Below are 14,735 nucleotides of genomic sequence, written 5' to 3' on the forward strand. Positions count from 1 at the left end.
ATGGGTGGCTAAGCCATCAGAAACAGAGAACTACAAAGATACACCGACAGGTGAAAAGATACACCAACTTCAAAGATATACCAACAGGTGAAAAGATGTCTAGGAAACAGTAGAAAGTATAAAGAATAGATTAAAAAAAAAAAAGGGGACCCATCTCACTTCTGCTCACATACCTTGGCCAGAACTCAGTCATGCAACCCAAACTAACTTCAAGGGAAATGGGTGATACAGGCTTACAGATATCCCATATGCCCAGAAAGAGAAAATATGCGGTGTGAGATATATATATATATATATAGTAATGTAAAAAATACATTTATAACATTGGCATTAACAGACAAAATAACAAGTCATAAATCTGATATATTTGAATTGTTATATTTCTTACTATTTTAGACAAATATATTTTATTTATTGGCACACATCTCCTTTTTGTTTTAACACCAATTTGTCTCTATTTCTAATTATTATGCAGAAGAATTAAGAAAGCATATCTAAATATGCATTATAAAGTGTGATAACTGTAATGCAGTAGAAAACCATACAATTGGTGACAATCAATATATAATATTTATCAAATATATGTAGGTACAAGTATGTACTTACACACACACACAAACATACATTGTCTTATAGAAACTCTTAAATTGCTGTCTGGCTCTTTTATTCAACTTACCTTGAATCTTTTCACAAATCTCCAACAAGACAGTAAAATCCTTTAAGGTATTTGGAGTTATAAGAGACTGAGAATGCTAAACACAGTCAACTCTCAATAAATATTTGCTGAATGAGTAAACAGGGTCAGCTGGTGGAGGAGATTTCATGCCTGGCTGAGGAATTTGAATTTATCCCACAAGGACAACCATAGAAAGTTTTTTTGCAGAGAAGTAGCATGATGAAAATAGTAATTTAGAAATGTTACTCTGTCATTGGATACAGAAATAATGAGAGGGGAAGGCTGGTGAGGAAAACCAATCAAGAAGCTATTGCAGTAATTCCATATGTGAGCTTGGGCTTGAATAGTGGCAGTTGAAAGAGAAATAAGGAACAAATACAAGAGATGCTTTAAATAAAACTTGGTGAATTATTAAATGGCAAATTATTGAACATACAGGGAAAGGGAGGCAAAAATCAAAGATTACTTGAAAGTACTGAATTTAGAAGCTAGGAAAAAAGAGTCACACTGCTGTTGGAGAAAGGGCCACTGAAACAAACTGATCTGTAGGGATCATAAGCACCTACATGTTGATCTCAGAGGCAACTGTGTTACCACTCACCAGTAATTCCTCTAAAGACGTGTGAAAGAAAGTATACACATTAGCACTTTTGAGTTAAATTTGTTTTATTCTAAACAACTTCGTTTAAAGAATATTAAACATTATTTTGGGAGATTGGAATAGCGTGTTTTATATTAATTTAGATTCTAAGTTGCAAAACACTATTAATACAATGCTCACAAAACAGCCTTTTTCAAGGAAATAATAATCATTTCCATTTCTAAATAACCTGTAATTAAATTAGAAGAGGAATATTTTTGGTGACTAAAAGTGAAACAGGAAAAGTTTCCTTGTCTCCCTCGCAGGGCATGCGACGGAGGTGTGACTCACTTCTTCAGTGCCCTGCTGCTCAAATCTCTAGGGGAGCAGACAGGCAGGCTGTGGGGCTCTCACTCCACGGCAGTGTCTCGGGGTGAATGTTTACTGGGGCTTACCTCTGAAGCTCCAGTGGGCGTGTGTTACGGGTGCTCTTTTAGTTTAGCCATCTGTAGTCAGCTTGTGTTAGTCAGCTCAATTAGACCCTTGCATTATTATAGGGACAGAGGGCTTTCTGTATCCCAAAGTTCTTACCTTGGTGTACCAGAAGAATCAGATCACACATGCACTTGGAGAATGAGTGCAAGGTTTTATTGAGTGGAAGTAGCTCTCAGCACATGGGGAAGCCAGTAGGGAGATGAGTTTTCCCCTGGAGTCGGGCTGCTCGGTGGCCAGGCTCTCCTCCCACTGTCCCAGCCAATCTCCATGTCGTTCTGCCAGTCAGTGACCTGATGACCTGCCAGGACCTGTCGGTGTGCTTTTCTGCTGGCGTGATTCCTTCGACATCCTGTCCAAGTCCAGCGGCTTGTGTCTTCTTCCGCCAATGAGTTACTCTTGACATCCAGCCGCCGGTGTGTTTCTCCACTGATGTGCTCCTCTCAACATCCAGCAACCCATGTGTCTGCCTGTTAGGGTTTCAGGGGGGTTTATTGGCACAGGATGGGGGCCTCGCAGGCCAGGTGGTCTTGGGAAATGCAACATTTGGGCAGAAAAACAAAACGCCTATCCTCACCTAGGTCCATGGGCACAGGAGGTGGATCCCTAGCCAGGGACCACACTTTCCTCTACCCAGCACTTCCCTTCCCCCTTCGGTATCGTTTAAAGCAGTCACGCCCTTCCCAGCCCTTCCCTTCTGTATCATTTTTTCCCTCTGAAGAGGTACATCTAACTGTCATTAGAATATGGACGATGACCAGTCTTAGCTGCTTCCTGCTGACAGCGGGTGTTATTTTGGGGAAAATGGCAGTCAGATTTCTCCCAAAGGCCTATTTAAGGGTTCCTAGCAAAGGGGAGCCATCGTCTGAGGTTCTGGTTGCCTGACCATTTGGAATTTGATGGCTTCTAGGAGTGAAAGAAAAAAAGCTTCGTAAGGGTAAGTGTGCGTGGGTTAAACGGGTGTATTATACAAGGAAAGAATTTAGTGCCAAATATTACATAGATAAGAAGTGAAATAAACTAACAACAACGTTGTACCCCAAACTGTTTCGCCCTGGTGAAAAATATTAAACCTTGTATGGGAGCAGTTACACTTTTAGAAGAGAGATAACTGCTCTTGCCATATCTTTAGCAGTTAACAGGTGCACCCTGGGAATTCTGGGATTTGTGGGCTTGCATGGTGGTCGGCAAAACCTTTGTCTCTTTCCTGTATCTCCTCTCTCTTTCCTGGGCCTACCTGTCTCAATTCTAAAAGACCGAGGTGGTCACTTTCAGGGCATCCTCTAATGTACTATCTGGTCCCAGAACCAGCGCCTGTTCCTGCAACTTCCTCCTGATGTCAGGAGCTGCCTGAGAAATCAATTTATTTTGTAGGATTAGTTGTCACTTGACTGAATAATGAGATAGAGAGTGTGCTTTATCAAGGCTTCTGTCAGCCTCTCCAGGAAGGTAGTGGGATTTTCATCAAACTCCTGGTCAATCATGGACAACGTAGTACAATTGACAGCCTTGATCTTAGTCCTACGTAAGCCCTCCATTATGCACACCTAAAGTGTCTCCTCTTCCAGTCTCCCATCTAATCACTGGGATCCCATTTAGGGTCATTTACTGGTACTGCTTCTCTTCCAGTTGGATAATATTTTCACCCTTCCCTGACACTATATGTGATGCAAAACTCATCCCCAAATCCCTCTACAGCTTGCAGAGCAGCCTGTTTCTCAGTGTCCGTCAGGGTCTGATTCAAAGGTAATATAACATCTCTCCAGGAGAGTTCAGTTATGTCGGTGAAATTCTGGAAAGGCTCTATATATCTATCAGGGTCATCTGAAAACTTGCCAAGATCCCTCTCAATTTGCTTTAAGTCCTGTAGAGGGAAGGGGACATGGACCTCACTGGGCGCAAATTCACTGGGCATCTATTGGAGGGGCAAGAGTGAGACCGGGTCTTGTCTGCAGCAAGGATTTCTAGGAGGGGGCAAGTGAGAAACTGAAGCTGGATAGGGAGGTCGGGGTGGACCCGGAAGAGCAGGGCTGGAGGGAGCTGACTCCTTTGCTGGAAGTGCCTCTGGGACTCATATTTTTAATTCCCTGGGCTTGCTCCTTGTTGCCTTCCCTAAGATGGAAAACAGGAAGACTGGAACAATCCTACGTTGTTGACAAAGGTCTGCATTTCCTTGCAAGGTGTAGAAAGCTGAGGCCTCAGACCATCCTTCCTCACATCTACAGAAAAGTTCCAACTGCCAGGTGGTATCAAAATGAATGGTCTCTTTCTGAGACCAAGCCTGTCCTTCCTGTAAATCATAATTTGGCCACATGTTTGTGCAGAGGGCTGTGAGCCATTTTTCCTCCAGATTCTGAAAGTCAAAGCAGTCCCAATTGTTCAGGATACACTCCCGAGGAGTATAAGATGGGGGTGGTGAAGAGAACTGGTTGCCCATTCTGAAAGACAGGGAATACAGGTGTCCCTCATTCCCCTCCTTCTTTCAGAGAAAGCTCAGCGTGTGATGGAGAGTTTAGAAAGCGAGCATCCTCCTTTCACTTTCCACCTCTTGCCTCTGAGCCCCAATGACCTTGGCAGGTGCCGGCCATGGGTACTGATACTGTATGTATCCATGAAGCAGGGAAAACCTGGAGAATAGGAATTAACCACCCTCACCTATGCTTCCGTTTCTCCCTGATGTCGCAAACTTTGAATTCCTTAGGCCTGGGTATGCCATGGAGCATGTCCTCCTTCCGTGGAGTGGGGCTCAGTCAGCGGGAATTGGTCCTGCCCCTTGACATTGTGCCCGTTGTTTGGCTTTGGATCCCTCAGACCTGGTTTTGCTTTCTAGGTCCGCAGCCTAAAGCTTGGAATTGAGTTTGGGACTGAAAAGATATTTTAGAGTCTGTATTTGTTTAGAGCATCTCCAATGTGCCCTGCCGAATTTGCGTTTCTCAGCCAGCAGGAGTTGTTCCTTCCCTATCAGAAACAGAGTGGGGCAGGGTGTGGAGGGTCTCTCACTTAAAAAAGTAAAAAAAGAGAAAAACAGGGGGCAAAACAGGGAGATGTTTGGAGAAGAACCCCTTGCTTAGTGCAAGTGGGCCCCCTAATAGTCATGACTTTCCCATCCTTCCCCGGGTTCAGACCAGGTAGAATTCCTTGGCCAGGGGAGGAAGGGTTCCGCTGGCGCAGTGGTAAGAAGCACCCTGTAGGGTCCTGGCTGTTGCCCCTGCTTCCTCTTGCACCTCTCATGGATGTTGGGCTCTGCCTTTGCCTGCTGCGGGCATGCCCAAGCTCCTGAGGTGGGTGGAGAAAGGGTAACAGAAGATGCCCTGAGCCATGCGTGTCTGCGGCTGTCGAGGTGGAGGCGTACACGGCACCTTTGGGAACAATTCGTCTGTTTTGCACCTTTGGCGGCTGAGCCAGACACTCATTTTACTTAGTAACATGGCCGCAGCCTGTAGTAAATCAATTAACAGTATAAAGAAAGAGATATGAGCCATTTTAAACCGTGAAAGAGGGAGAAAAGAGACAAGGTCTATGCCTTTTAACCCACCTAGTTAGGGCAGAGTTTTTAAACTCCATGAAGAAAAACAGCTCTCCTTACCTGCAGGAAAGAGAGAGAGGTGGCAGGATTTTGGAAGGGAGGCAGACCCAACAGTTTCACATTCATTCATACTCCCCTTCCATTATCCCAGACAAATCCCCAGTTGAAACGAGAAAAGGTCCTTTGTCCCCCTCACAGGGCTTGCGATGGGGTGTGACTCACTTCTTCAGTGCGCTGCTGCTCAAACCTCTAGGGGAGCAAACAGATGGGCAGGCTGCGGGGCTCTCACCCCACGGCAGTGTCTAGGGGTGAATGTTTTCTGGGGCTTACTCCTGAAGTCCCAGTGGGCATGTGTCACAGGGTGCTCTTTTAGTTTAGCTATCCGTGGGCAGCTTGTGGTAGTCAGCTCAATTAGACCCCTGCGTTATCACAAGGACAGAGGGCTTTCTGTATCCCAGGGTTCTTACCTTGGTGTACCAGAAGAATCAGATCACACTCGGGCTTGGAGAATGAGTGCAAGGTTTTCTTGAGTGGAAGCAGTTCTCAGCAGATGGGGGAGCCAAAAGGGAGATGGTTTCACCTGGAGTTGGGCTGTTTGGTGGTCGGGCTCTCCTCCCACTGTCCCAGCCAAACTCCCTGTCATTCTGCCAGTCAGTGGCCTGCTGGCCTTCCAGCGTCTGCTGGAGTGCAGTTAACACTGGTGTGCCCCCCTCAACATCCACTTGACATCCAGCCATTTGTGTCTTCGTCCACTGATGTGTTCCTCTCGATGTCCAGCTACCTGTGTGTCTGCCTTCTATGTTCTCAGGGGTTTTTATAGGCACAAGATGGGGGTGTGCCAGGCCAGGGTGGTGTCGGGAAATGCAACATTTGGGCAGGAAAACAAAACACCTGTCCTCACCTAGGTCCATGGCCACAGGCCCAGGGGTGGAGCCCTAGCCAGGGACCATGCCCTCCCCTACCCAGCACTTCCCTTCCCTCTTCTCTATCATTTTAAGGGACCATGCCATTTCCAGCACTTCCTTTCCATATCATAAGTAGATTATAAAATATGCCACACAGATTTGGTCTCAGTTAGAATTAGCTGAAACCATTGTAAGCTATTTTCCATTCCGAAAGTTAGAATTGCTCATGATTCCTTGGTTTTGCTTTATTTATAGAGATAACATTTAACCTGCTCTGACCTACAGTTTTTGCTATGGAATTAATCTAACATTTTCTCTGACTTCATCAATTAAATAACTAAGTTTATCAGATTGTCTTGATTTGAACTAATATTCACATAGAATCTAGCTCATTCAATAAATTGTTTTCTCATAATGTTATTCAGTTAAGTGAATTCTCACCCTATATAGAGAGATTCAATGCCCAGGTCCTTATTGTTCTATGAATTAAGAAGAGGATTTGTGGGAACTGTTAGGGAGCCTATCCCTCTTTCCTGATAGAATATGCAGAAGGAGGGAGGAAAAACTTAAGAAGAATTATCAATAACACATTTTTAGGACTCAGACTCTTCTTGCACTGAGCCTGCCTTTCTGAGGGTTTGTGCAAAAATAGCTTTATTTCAAGTGAAGTATAGTGAAGATTCCTGCAGTCTCATTTGAAGACTTACTGAGTGTGTTGTTTTCCAGTGTTTTCTAGAGAGTACCTGTTATCTAATAAAGTTGGTGACTGTAAGTGAGACCATTTATCAGATTATGTGCTCTTTCCACTGCAGGCTAGAGGGCTGGTGGAGGGGAGGAGGAAGCACAAACATTTTCAGAATAGTTAAAAATTACTTTGTTGCATAAATGAGCTGACTGAATCCGCACTAACTTTATGCAATTGGTTCTAATTTTATTGTCTTCATTTTATAAATAAAGGAACAGAGGTTTTTAAAGTAAAGTCATATAACTTATGTATCTTATTAAATCCAAATAAGTATTGTCTTAAGACATTCTTTTTCCTATGTATTACTAAACAGAGAAACAAAACTATTAAGAAAACATTTAAAGAAGTGTTTCTATTGCAGAAATATGCAACTGTTAAGCACGTATGGGAGTAACAGCAGCAACATAGAAAGACTAGAAGAAAGCTACAGGCTCTTCTTCCCATACAGAAACACCAAGTTAACAATTATATACGAACAAGAATACCTCTGTGAGGACTCTAGGAACTGGTTTAGAAGCTACAAAACCCAGGCCCTTAAAAACCAGGACTAGATTTCAGTGAAAACAGCAGAAAAAGTTGTAGTAATTGGTACATCTCCCCCACCTCCCCCCATGTACCATAGCCAGAGCAACTGGATAGAAACCGACTAAACTGAGGATCTTCCGTTGGAATGGGAACACAATAGTGAACTGTGTGTCCAACTAGTACAACAAAAGAGTAGACCACGTGATTAATGGGTCTAGGGGTTCTCCGAGGGACTAGTTTCTTTCCCACCTGACTCAGAGAGCTGACAAGATAGTTGCCAGAGTTTGGAAGTTGCTAAAAACAAAAGCAAGCAGGAAATCTTAGACAAAGTGTTCAGACAAGAGAAAAGAAACAAAGGGCATCCAAATTGGAAAGGAAGAAATCAAATTATGCTCTTTTGCAAATGATATGATCTTATATTTGGAAAAACCTAAGGACTCCACACACACACACACACACAAACACACAAAACTATTAGAAGTGATAAATTCAGTGAAGTTTCAGCATGCAAGCTCAATATACAATAATAAGTAGTGAACAATCTGAAAAAGAAGTCAAGAAAGTAATCTCATTACAATAGCTACAAGTAAAATACCTAAGAAAAAACTTAACTGAAGAAATAAAAGATCCCCACAATAAAAACTATAAAATATTGATGCAAGAAATTGAAGAGGGTATAGAAAAATGGGAGGATTTTCCATGTTCATGAGTTGGAAGAACAAACATTGTTAAAATTTCCATACCACCCTAAAGCAATCTACAGAAGCAATGTAATCCCTATCAAACTACCAAGAACATTCCTTACACAAATAGTGAATATATCCTAAAGTTTATATGAAACCACAAAAGACCTAAAATAGCCAAAGCTTTCCTGAGCAGAAAGAACAAAACTAGAGGAATCACTTTACCTGACTTCAAATTATACTACAGAGCTATGTAACCAAAACCGCATGGTACTGATATAAAAAGAGACACATAGACCAATGAAACAGATTAGAAAACCCAGAAATAAATCCATACATCAATAGTGAACTCACTTTTGACAAAGTTGCCAAGAATGTACATTGGATAAGGATGGTCTCTTCAATAAATGGTACTGGGAAAACTGGATATTGTTAAGCAGAAGAATGAAACTCGATCCCTATCTCTCACTCTACATAAATCAAAAAGGATTAAATACTTAAGTCTAAGAACTCGAACTATAAAACTATTAAAAGAAACCATTATGAAACTCTCCAGGGCATTGTTGTGGGCAAAGATTTCTTGAGTAATATCCTAAAAGCACAGGCAACTGAAGCAAAAATGGACAAATGGGTTCACATCAAGTTAAAACAGTCCTGCACAGCAAAGGAAACAATCAACAAAGTGAGGAGACAACCCGCAGAATGGGAGGAAATATTTGCAAACTACTTATCTGACAAGGAATTAATAACCAGAGTATATAAGGAGTTAAAACAACTCTGTAGGAAAAAAAAAAAGAAATCTATTAAAACTATTAAAAATGGCCTAAAGGTCTGAATAGACATTCCTCAAAAAAAAAATGACATACAAATAGCTAACAAGTATGTGAAAAGGTGCTTGACATCAATGATCATCAGAGAAATGCAAATCAAAACTACAATGAGATATCATCTCACCCCAGTTAAAATGGCTTTTATCCAAAAGACAGGCAATAACAAATGCTGGTGAGGATATGGAGAAAAGAGAACCCTTGTACATTGTTGGTGAGAATGTAAATTAGTACAAACACTATAGAGAATAGTTAGGAGATTCCTCAAAAAAAAAAAAAAAAAAAAAAAAAAACATAAATAGAGCTACCACATGATTCAGCAATCCCACTGCTAAGTATATACATGAAAGAAAGGAAATTAGCATGTTGTCAAAGAGATTGCACTCTCATGTTTAATGTAACACTATTCACAAATGGGATGGTATTCTCCTGCACAAAGCCAATAAACAAAGACTGGAAAAGATGGCTGTTTTCAAATTCCCATCCCAGTAAAAAAATCCCAGTAAAAAAAATTACAAGGCATACAAAAACAACAACAATAAAAAGAAAACATAGTCAATCAAAGGAACAAAATAAAACTCCAGGAACTGACCCTAAAGGAATGTGGATCTAAGAACTTCCTAAACATTAAAATAACTATTACAAAAACAATCAATGAGCTAAAGGAACACTGGTAGCCAACTGGATAAAATCAGATAAATGATGCAGGAACAAAATGAGAATATCAACAAAGAGATGGAAACAATAAAATAGAACCAAATATAAATTCTAGATTTGACAATACTGAGCTAAAAACATTCATTAAGAGGTTCAACAGCAGACTTGATCAGAAAGAAGAAATAGCAAACTTGAAGACAGGTCATTTAGAATCATTGAGTTAAAGGAGCAAAAGGAATTAAAAAATAAAGAATAGAGAGTAGAACTTGAAGGGCTTATAAGATGCCATCAAGTAGACCAATATGTGATTTATGGTGATCCCAGAAGAAGAAAGAGAGAAATAGGCAGAAAGCTTATTTGAAGAAATAATGCCTGAAAACTTCTTAAATCTAAGGAAAGAAATGGAAATATAAATTTGAGAAATTCCAATGACTTCAATCATATAAATTCAGAGACCCATACATAGATACATTATAATCAAACTGTCTACAGTCAGAGATAAAAACAATATTGAAAGCAGAAATAGAGTTGCTCAACACAAACAAATAAGTTTTCATAAGATTATCAATGAACTTCCCAGAAAAAATTTTGCAGGCCAGGAGGGCGTAGGATGATACAGTCAAAGTACTGAAAGAAAAAAGAAAAAAAAAAATGCAGCCAAGGATACTGTATTTGGCAAAATTATGCTTCAGGGGAAGGAGAAGTTAGGATTTCTCCAAATGGACAAACACTGAGGGACTTTTTTGTCACTAGGCCTGCTTACAAGAAATGCTAAAAGGAGTTCTTCAAGTTGAAATAAAATGATGGTCCACAAAAACATAAAGCTGTATGGAAATATAAGACTCTTTAGTAAGGGTAAATACATGTAAAAATTTAGTAGCCAGTATTAGTATAATTTTGGTGCACAGAACTTAAATGGCAAAAATACAGAAAAAACTATAAATTCATATTAATAGATTTGTATATATACACACACACAAATATATATATTTGTGTGTATATATATACAAATCACATCTCTCTTTCTCTGTGTGTGTATAGATATATGTCTATAGATCCCATCTATAGATGTGATTTGTGATTTGTGACATTAATAGCATGAGTAGGGGAGGGTATAACCAAAAAGACTAGAGTATTTATATACAATTGAAATTAAGTCAATAGTGGTTTAAAATATAGTGCTACAATTTTAAGATGTATTATGCCATTGCAATGTTAACAATGAAACTATAGAATATAGACAAAGGAAATGAGAATCAAAGCAGATCACCAAGAAAAAAAAAATCAATAAAACATCAAAAAGGCACTATTGAAGGACAAAAAAGCTGTAAGACAAAAAGTAAACAATTTTTTAAATGGCTATGGTAAGTCCTTCCCTATCATTAATTACTATAGATATAAATTGATTAAACTTCTTAGTCAAAAGACATAGATTGGTTAAATGGATATGAAAACCCAGATCAGGCCAGGAGCAGTGACTCACACCTGTACTTCCAGCAGGCGTGGATCATAAAGTCAGGTGTTCAAGACCAGCCTGGTCACCATGGTGAAATCCCGTCTCTACTAAAACTACAAAAATTAGCTGAGCACGGTGGCAGGTGCCTGTAATCCCAGCTACTTGGGAGGCTGAAGCAGAAGAAATGCTTGAACCTTGGTGGCAGAGGTTACAGTGAACCAAGACAGTAGCACTGCACTCCAGTCTGGGCAACAGAGTGAGATTCCATTTAAAAAAAAAAAAAAAAGAGAGAGAAAGAGAGAGAGAAATCCAGATCAAATTATGTATTTTATACAAGAGATGCATTTCAGATCCAAGGGCATGCATAAGCTGAAAATGAGAAGGTGAAAAAAGATATCTCATAAAACACAAAGAGAGCAAATATGGCTATACCAATAGCAGAAAAATAAACTTTAAATTGAAAAGTTTTATGAGAAACAAAGAAAGATAGTGTATAAAGATAAAAGACCAATTCCCCAAGAAGATAAAATAATTATAAATGTTTATTTACCAAACCTCAGCTCTCCTAAATATATAAAACAAACTTTGGCAAATTTGAATGGAGAAATAGACAGAAAGAAAATAACAGTAGAAAACATTAATATCATTCTTTCAATAATAAATATAACAACCAGACTGAAGATTAATAAGGAAATACAGAAATAAACACTATAGACTAAAGTGACCTAACAAACATATATAGCACACTATACTCAATAACAAAATAATGTACATTTTTCTCTACTACACATGTACCATTCTCCAGGTTAGACCACATGTAGACACACAATACAAAGCATTACAAATTTAAGAATAAAATCATACAAAGTGTCTTTTAAGTTCCTAATACAATGATACTAGAATTCAACAGTACAAGAAAAACTGGGTCAAAGAACAAGTTACAAGGACAATTAGCAAACACCTTGGGACAAATGAAAATGAAAACACAACATACAAAAACTTTTATGATGCAGCAAAAGTACTGCTAAGAGGTACATTTATAACTGTATATGTGCACATTAAAAATGAAAAATGACCAATGAAGAACCTAAATTTTACTTCAAGAAAATAGAAAAATACAAGAACAAACCAAACCTAAAGCTAGCAGGATGAAATAATAAAGATTAGAACAGAGATAAAGAGAATGGAATCAGCAGAAAAAAGGCCAAAAACACTCTTAGCACTTTTTTTAAAGATTGAAAAAGTAAACAAACCCTTAGCTATTATTAAGAAAAAAATAGAGCAGACCCAAATAAAATAAGAAATAAAAGAGAGAACATTACAACTAATGCCACAGAAATAAAAACAAAAATTATCAGAGAATACTATGAAAAATTGTATGCCAACAAATTGGATAACCTAGAAGGAATGTATAAATTTCTAGATACACAAAACCTACAAAAACAGAATCATGAAGAAATAGAAAATCTGAACAGACCAATAGCAAGTGATATGGTTTGGATCTGTGTTCCTACCCAAATCTCTTGCTGAATTGTAATCCCCAAATGTTAGAGGTAGGGCCTGGTGGGAGGTGACTGGATCAAGGGAGTGGATTCCCGTCCTGGTGCTGCTCTTGTGATAGTGAGTGCTCCTGAGATATGGTTGTGTAAAAGCATGTGACACCTCCCTCCTTTCTCTCTTCCTCCTACTCTGGCCATGTAAGACGTGCCTAATTCCCCTTTGCCTTCCACCATGATTGAAAGTTTTCAGAGGCCTCCCCAGAAGCCATCGTGCTTCCTGTACAGCCTGTGGAATCATCATCCAATTTAACCTCTTTTCTTTATAAATTACCCACTCTCAGGTATATATATATAGCAGTGCAAGAACGGACAGCAAGTAAGGAGGTTGAATCAGTAATGAAAAACTTTCCAAGAAAGAAAAGACCAGGATCAAATGACATCACTGGAGAATTCCATGTATAATTTGAAGAGGAATTAACACTAGTATTCCTGAAATCATTTCAAAAATTTAAACAGGAGGAATCCAAGGCCATCCTATGAGGCCAGGATTACTCTAATACCAAAACCAAGCAAAGACAATACAAGAAAAGAAAACTACAGACCAGTATCCCTGAAAAATATTGACACACACACAAAAATTCTCAATAAGATGCTAGCAAATTGAATTCAACAGCACATTAGAAGGATTATATGCTATGACCAAGTGGAATTTATTCCTGGCATACAAGGATGATTCAACATATGAAAATCAGTCAGTGTAATACATCTCATTAACAGAAGTGTTATTGGCATCCTAGGTTCTTGTACTCTCCCAGGACAGAATTCAAGAGAGATCACCCAACATAGCAGCAAAGAGAAAGACAAACATTTATTTAGCGCACAAGGAAGTCAACACTTCAAAAGGTAAAGGATAGGCTGTTCCCTGATGGTAGTCTGTGGATTTGTTTTATGGGGCCTTCCAACAGGGAAGGGGTTAGTCAGAGAAAGTATAGGAGGGGTTTTTCTAGCCCTTACCAGTTTCTTCATATATACATTGTGTGTAACATTAAGATTTTAAATCTCCACCCCAGGTTGTAATTTTAACATTAAAATTAGGAAGGAGGTAACTAGAAGTTGAAATTCAAATCTAACTGCACATGTGGGTCCCTAGAAAAGTCTTTAGCTGCCTAAAGCAGCAACATGTGGTTAATAATTTATTGAGTCTTTCATTGTTGATTGGCTGGAAGGCAGGAAAGGTATGGCTTGAGCAAGAGGCTTTTGTTCTTTTTCTCCAAACTATATCAAAACAAGAAACCAGCCAGCCTGCCTGTCTCAGAAGGAGGGACAAAAACCATATGATCTTCTAATTTGATGGAGAAAAACTATTTGATAAAATTTAACATTTTTGCATGTGAAAAACACTCAACAGGGGCAGAGCAAGATGGCCGAATAGGAACAGCTCCAGTCTCCAACTCCCAGCGCGAGCGACACAGAAGACCGGTGATTTCTGCATTCTCAACTGAGGTACTGGGTTCATCTCACTAGGGAGTGCTGGACATCGGTGCTGGTCAGCTGCTGCAACCCGACCAGCGAGAGCTGAAGCAGGGCGAGGCAACGCCTCACCTGGGAAGCGCAAGGGGGAAGGGAATCCCTTTTCCTAGCCAGGGGAACTGAAACACACAACACCTGGAAAATCAGGTAACTCCCACCCCAATACTGCGCTTTAAGCAAACGGGCACATCAGGAGATTATATCCCACACCTGGCCGGGAGGGTCCCACGCCCACGGAGCCTCCCTCATTGCTAGCTAGTCTGTGATCTAACCGCAAGGCAGCAGTGAGGCTGGGGGAGGGGCGCCCGCCATTGCTGAGGCTTAAGTAGGTAAACAAAGCCACTGGGAAGCTCAAACTGGGTGGAGCTCACAGCAGCTCAAGGAAACCTGCCTGTCTCTATAGACTCCACCTCTGGGGACCGGGCACAGCTAAACAACAACAACAACAACAGCAACAAAAAGCAGCAGACACCTCTGCAGATGCAAACGACTCTGTCTGACAGCTTTGAAGAGAGCAGTGGATCTCCCAACATGGAGGTTGAGATCTGAGAAGGGACAGACTGTCTGCTCAAGTGGGTCCCTGACCCCTGAGTAGCCTAACTGGGAGACATCCCCCACTAGGGGCAGTCTGACA

This window comes from Macaca fascicularis, chromosome 17 (assembly GCF_037993035.2).
Source record: "Macaca fascicularis isolate 582-1 chromosome 17, T2T-MFA8v1.1".
NCBI classification, from domain to species: domain Eukaryota; kingdom Metazoa; phylum Chordata; class Mammalia; order Primates; family Cercopithecidae; genus Macaca; species Macaca fascicularis.